A 6,389-nucleotide genomic window follows, 5' to 3' on the forward strand; every position below is an offset into this window, starting at 1 on the left:
GTATAATGAGCATCTTTAAGTGGTTTAATGAACTAAGACTATAATTTAATCTGCTAATTTCCAAAGTCCACTATTGAAACTCCTAGGGGTCCCCGTCTACGGCCATACCACCCTGAACGCGCCCGATCTCGTCTGAAACTCCTAGGGGTCCCCAAGACTCTTTTAGGAGATCCATGAAGTCAGACTATTTTTATAGTACTACTGGAATGTTTTTTACCTACTTCACTCTTATTGTCTCGTGAGTGTATACAATGGAGTTTTCCAGAGACTACATAATATAGGGTCATGTTATTGCTCTGACAGTTTATGGATTCTATGCTTTGGTAATCTTATGTTTTTTTAGAATTTTCTAAGGTAGATGTAAGGATATAAACATGCATTATTATTTTTTTTAAGAGTAACTCAGTTGTTCAAGGCACATCTGTGCTCTTAGTCATCTTCAATTATACCTGGCATATAATCTCTGTAACCTCAATATTGTCCGATGAACTGTTATTTTGAAATCCCAAAGTTTACCTTGTATCTATTCAGAAACACAACAAAAAGTACACTTCTGTTGTATTGTTTTGCAGTGATACTTTAGAATTTTCGGTTAAAATTTTTAATATATAAGTGTTAGATAAACATAACCCCCATAAACAAAATATCCTTGCATTCTCAATCATTTTTTTTTCACATAAAAGTTCTTAGTTTATTAATCCTGTCATGAAAAATCTGCTCAATCACCATAGATAAAGCCACTGAAGAAACTTTACTCCTTCTTTTTGCCAGCACCCACATTGGCCTTTGCAGTTCTCAACTTCCATCATTCTGTTCTTATGTTCTCTTCCCTGTTTACTGGAGGTCTTCTTCTCATACGGGCCATGTCTTGCAAGTCCATGTTAGGCTTCATTTTTCTCTGTGTCATCCAAGGAACCATAAATCATGCCAAAGCCGGTTGTCTTGCCACCACCAAAACAGGTTCTAGATCCCAACACAAAGATGACATCTGGTGTGGTCTTATCCATTTTGGCTAGTTTTCCCCATATTTCTGTCTTAGGTTCTCTTGCCTTTCCAGGGTAAAGGACACCAATTACCATTAACTTCCTCTGAAGTAGTCTGTTGGTCATGAACTTCCCAGTCCGGATAGTTACTGTGCCATTCATGATGCAGGCGGTTCTTGAAGCACCAATCATTTTGAAGAGTACAAAGGGGTTATGACACCAAAAAGTGTGAGAATTGCTGGTTAAATCCATCAATGGAAAAACGTGATTGAACTCCTACAGGTGTTCCACGCTGTGCTATGAGTCACACAACAGTGTGAACCTTTCCCCTGAAGTTGCTTAAAATCCAGTTCTGGAGATAAGACGAATTGTTGTCTGAGGTACAGCCTGGCAAGCTCAATGTTGTAGTAGAGACCATAAATGCAAGGAAGTCTGTGGAAGGGGAGGCCAGCTGGGGAGAGGACCTGGGAAGTGACTAATGCTGAAGAAAGGCATTTCAGCACTTCTGGTGAGAACGCCATGGCTACGAAGAGAACACAGTGGGGAAATGCGTCATGGAGGGTTCAGGAAAGTAAAGCCAAGTTCCCAGCAGCTCCCAGCCACGTGTTACACTTTGATTTGGGGAACTTCTGGGGGAACTCTGTCCGCCAAGTGCTTTCAACTTGGATGGGTGACCGGTTAGACATCACCCTTAATGGCAGACACAGTTCTGACCCACACTTTCCATAAGTAGAAAACGCAGAATCTTGTATCCTGTAAGACTCAGCATCATCATGTTGAAATACGTACCCCGAATTTTGAGATGTCACCAGTGTTGTATGTATGTGTGTTAGGCTCAAGATGTTTTCCTATTTGGGAGTATTTCAGCACTTATTTTGGTGAAAGTAGAAAAATTGTTATTTTACTGCTTCTGACTAAGCAGTAGGAATTGGAAAAGTTGTTTCTAGTAACTTCAACTATCTGACTGTCAATTTTACTGTCTGTAAATGTACACCTGACAATGTAATTAGAATAATCATACAATAGAATTTATATGAAAGTGCACTGGAAACTGTAAAGCCCTATTTAAATTCACAATCAAGTAATTCTGATTTTTAAAAAAGCTAACATGTATTGAGCACTTACTTCATGTTAAGCACTGTAATAAGCACTTTCCTCATATTATCTAAATTACTCTTAAGTGTGTCTGATCTTATTAAACTGTAACATTGTATTGAGAATGTCATCAAGATCACTGGGTTTATGGCACACAGAACAGAATGTCATAATAGTAAATTCTCTTTTAAAAAAGGCAAAAATAAAACCAAGAAATGAGAGTTCCTGTTTAATTCTTGAACTCTGGGAAGCAGAAGAGAGTTTGTCCTAAAGAAGGTTTATCTGGGTCCTTCTTTAATAAGGGTAGGGTGTCCCTATCTGTAAATTATAGCATAACCTCCTTAAATGGAGAAGCAAAATTTTTTGTTAGAAACTTTATAACCAGTAGGGTCCATGCTAGGATATAGAAAAGGGAATAATGTAATGCCATTAAAAATCAATAAATCTAGCCCCAGCCAGTTCTGCTCAGTGGTTAGAGCTCCAGCCCATGGACTAAAGAGTCGCAGGTTCGATTCCAATCAGGGGCACGTACCTTGGTTGCTGTTTGTCCCCAGCTGGGTGGGAGGCAACCAGTCAATGTGTCTCTCTCATGTCGATGTTTCTCCTCTCTCTCTCTCCCCTTCCCACTCTGTCTGAAGAAAAAAAAAAAAAAAAAAAAGGCAATAAATCTTGATTGATAGCTTCAAAGACCCTCCCAACAAAATATATGTATCTGGAAGACTTGGTGCAGAAGCGGGGGAGGTGAAGAGACCAAACCCAACTCCTTCAGGCAGAGAAGGTCCAGAGGCATGTGACCTGGGGTAAGGTACAGATAGGCTCCATGTGCTAGACTCAGTCAGAAGGGAACTAAGATAAGATGACTTTGTTGTCTGAGGTGCAGACCACCCTTCTTAAAGAAGGACTCAGAAAGAAGGGAACTTCCTAGCAGGATTGGCCTTTGGGCTCCACAGATCACAAACACACATACAAATCTATGTATTAAAGAACCCACAGGTGCCCTGGCTGCTTTGGCTCAGTGGTTGGAGCACCGGCTTGTGGACCAGAGAGTCCCAGGTTCGGTTCCCACTAGGAGTATGTACCAAAAGAAGAAAAAAAAAAAAAAGAACCCACAGGGACCTCTTTCACCAGGAACTGGTGAGAGGCACTGACACAGGTGACCCACTCATGTGACTAACAAGTTTGAGACCCAGGAAAAGGCCTCTCTTTCTCTCTTGCCCTTTGTCCCTTACACAGCTGAACCATGAGAGTTTGTGGATTGTGCCACCTTCTATGCAGGAGATGGACAGTGCCCCGGAGTGTGGGAGGATTGGACTGGGAGAAGCACTTAGGTAAGAGAAAAGACAAATTAACTTGTCAAATCCTTCCTCTCAGGTAGTGGGAATACTATAGATTTTTGCATCATAACTTTTCATTTCCCGGTAGCACCAAGCATCCATCTTCCTGCATCTCTTTCTGTTCCATCTTCGTTCCTAGGTACTCAGGAATCGATACAGTATTCACTGCCATTGCATAGAGCAGAAAAGGAACATTTTGCAAGTATTCATTTCATTCTTAAAATTGTATATGTTCGTCTAAATGTAACTTCTAGGAAGCAAAATACCTATTCTTTCCATTGGTAACTAAATGGCCTCTGAACGCAAAAATTGCAAATAATCCTACTGTTGCCAAAATGTTTAATAAGAGTAATTAAAATTTTCAAAACTTGACATTGAAATTTAGCTTTAAATAATTTAAAATTCATTGAGGGCAATGTCTAGGATATAATGGTGGCAACATGGTTGATTAACAGAAAATTTTACCATATAGAATATTGGCTAAAAAACCCCCAAATACTTGAGTGTTTGTCATATCCAGCACACATCTGAATTTGTTTCAACAGCAATTCAAAGATTATATACTATATTTTCTGAATCTTCCCAAAGATGAAATACTCTGATGAAACAAAGCAATGACCTTAAAATCACTCTTGGACATGTGTGATGAGAATGCTGTCTGAATCTGTTACAGCAATTAGACTGAATTTAGGTGAGACACAAGATGCACCACAGGAGTTAACTGAAACAACAGAGAATCTCAAATAAAACATGAATCATGATCTTTGGTAGAAAATTAATTTTGAATTCATGCTATCCGTAGTTATTTGATTAACTGTTGCTTACTATTAATATTACTTAAAATTAACAAAAAAAATTTTAAAAGATCTAAATTTGACTATTTCACTTTATAAAGGACTAAAAAACACTTTAAATTGCAAGGTATTTGTTGAAATATGCAACAAAAGTAATACTCCAATAAAATATAAGGGCATTAGAGCAAGGAAATGAAAATGTCTACCTACCAAACAGACCATTTATGTACAAATAATTCCCAATAGTTCTAATTTCAATGGAGACCAGGTTTCTGGCCATCACAGATCAGAGTATAGCCTTAATTAAAGAGAAATTTGCATAAATTAATAATGCCCTGCTAACTTTTGTTTCCGGTATAATAAGCAAATAATGGAAAATATGAAATAAAAGTATAAGAAATACTGTATGTATTTAGATGTTCCTTTAAAAGATATTCTTTTAGTCTGGCCAGTGTGGCTCAGTGGTTGAGCATCAACCCATGCACCGAGAGGTCACTGGTTCGATTCCTGGTCAGGGCACATGCCCAGGTTGTGGGCCTGATCCCCAGTGGGGAGCATGCAGGAGGCAGCCAATCTATGTTCTCTTATCATTGGTGTTTCTCTATCTCTCTCTCCCTCTCACTTCTTCTCTCTCTAAAATCAATAAAGAAAAACAAAACTTTAAAAAAATAAAAGAGACTCTTTTAACATATTCATGTTAAAAATGATAACAATGCATTTGATATTAAAATGGTTTATAATATTTTTTGCAATAATGCTATTTTGTCACATATGACCTCACAACAGTTTTGAACATATGTAAATTTGTATGTAAAGTTCACTTTTAAGTTTGTTGCTTTAAAATTTTTTGATAATTCCTGTTGCTCCTGCCTTATAAGAGGGACATTTCTCCAAATTGAAATGAATTAATATATATTAATATTAATGTGTAAACTACAGTGAATTTAGAAATATTAGCACCCTGGCCAGTTTGGCTCAGCGGATGGAGCGTTGGCCTGCGGCCAGAGAGTCCCAGGTTCGGTTCCTGCTCCCTTGCGTACAAAAAACGTACCAAAAATATATATATATGTATATATTAGCAAATTTGTTATTACTGTCAATAGAGCACATGTGAAATCTTAATTATATCAATATAATTAGTGATTTTGCTAAAATGAAGGTAAGACAAATTAATTTTATATAATAACTATGTAATAGTTAATGAATTATGTATCATTCATCCAAGTATCACCAGCTCATCAATAAAATATCCAGACATGCACAATAAAAATTAACTTAGTCATCTCTGATATTTTGCTGTCAGTCACATAAAAAACATAGTTTTGCACACATTTTCTCAAGTATGTCAATATGAATATTTACTGTCAAGGCAAGAAAATAGAACATATTTTATTTAACAGTTTTAGCTTTATTTATAACTTCCAAATATTCAGAAATATGAGTCACAGGCTTTGGGCCACACAAATGTTCAGAGTGGGTTGCTGCCGGGAGGGGAAGTGGACATCAGACTTGGGCCCCACTGTCTCCTGGTCAGTCACGCTGAAGGTGAAACCAGAGAGGCCCTTAGGTGTAGGTGTGCGGGCCGAGTTAGGGTTTCACTGGCCGTCCCCTTTCTCATACTCAGCAGGAGACACACTCCCATCTCCCCACATTCTCACTGATGTCCAGCAGTCTCTAACCAGAGAATAAATCTCTACAGTAACATTTACAAATGCAAATGCATGATTAAGGTGACACCTTAATGTGAATGACTTTTAGTAGGTGTAATTAGTCTTCAAATTTATCCGTCCTTTGGCTGAATCATTCATTAATGGAGAGTGTACTATTATTTAACTATGAAGCCGTCCTCATCCAACTGGTAATGTTTAGTTGGCGAGGAGAGAAAAAGTGAGTTGAGTAATTGAGAGAAGTCTTGAAACACACGAAGGATTTCCACGAGGCTGTATTTAATCTGTGTGCAGTGACCCAGTGGATGGCGTTTCAGGCTGTGCTCAAGGGTGTGCAGTTGAGGGCAGTAGGGGCTGAAATCCAACTCTTTTTTTCTTCTGCAGAATTACTTTCTTACATTTATTTTTTAAAACCTATTGAATGTATTACAGATGTCCCCCCTTTTTTCCTCCATTGACCTCCTCCTCCCCACTCCCACCCCCTCCTGCCTTCCCCACACTATTGTCGGTGTCCGT

General features: G+C 38.3%; 1 pseudogene; it reads right to left on the reverse strand.

Annotated features, from left to right (window-relative positions):
* Positions 1-751: 751 nt before the first annotated feature.
* On the reverse strand, positions 752-1,145 carry LOC118627115 (annotated as a pseudogene).
* Between the last annotated feature and the right edge of the window lie 5,244 nt (positions 1,146-6,389).

The sequence above is a fragment of the Molossus molossus genome, unplaced genomic scaffold (genome assembly GCF_014108415.1).
Source record: "Molossus molossus isolate mMolMol1 unplaced genomic scaffold, mMolMol1.p scaffold_m16_p_12, whole genome shotgun sequence".
NCBI lineage: Eukaryota > Metazoa > Chordata > Mammalia > Chiroptera > Molossidae > Molossus > Molossus molossus.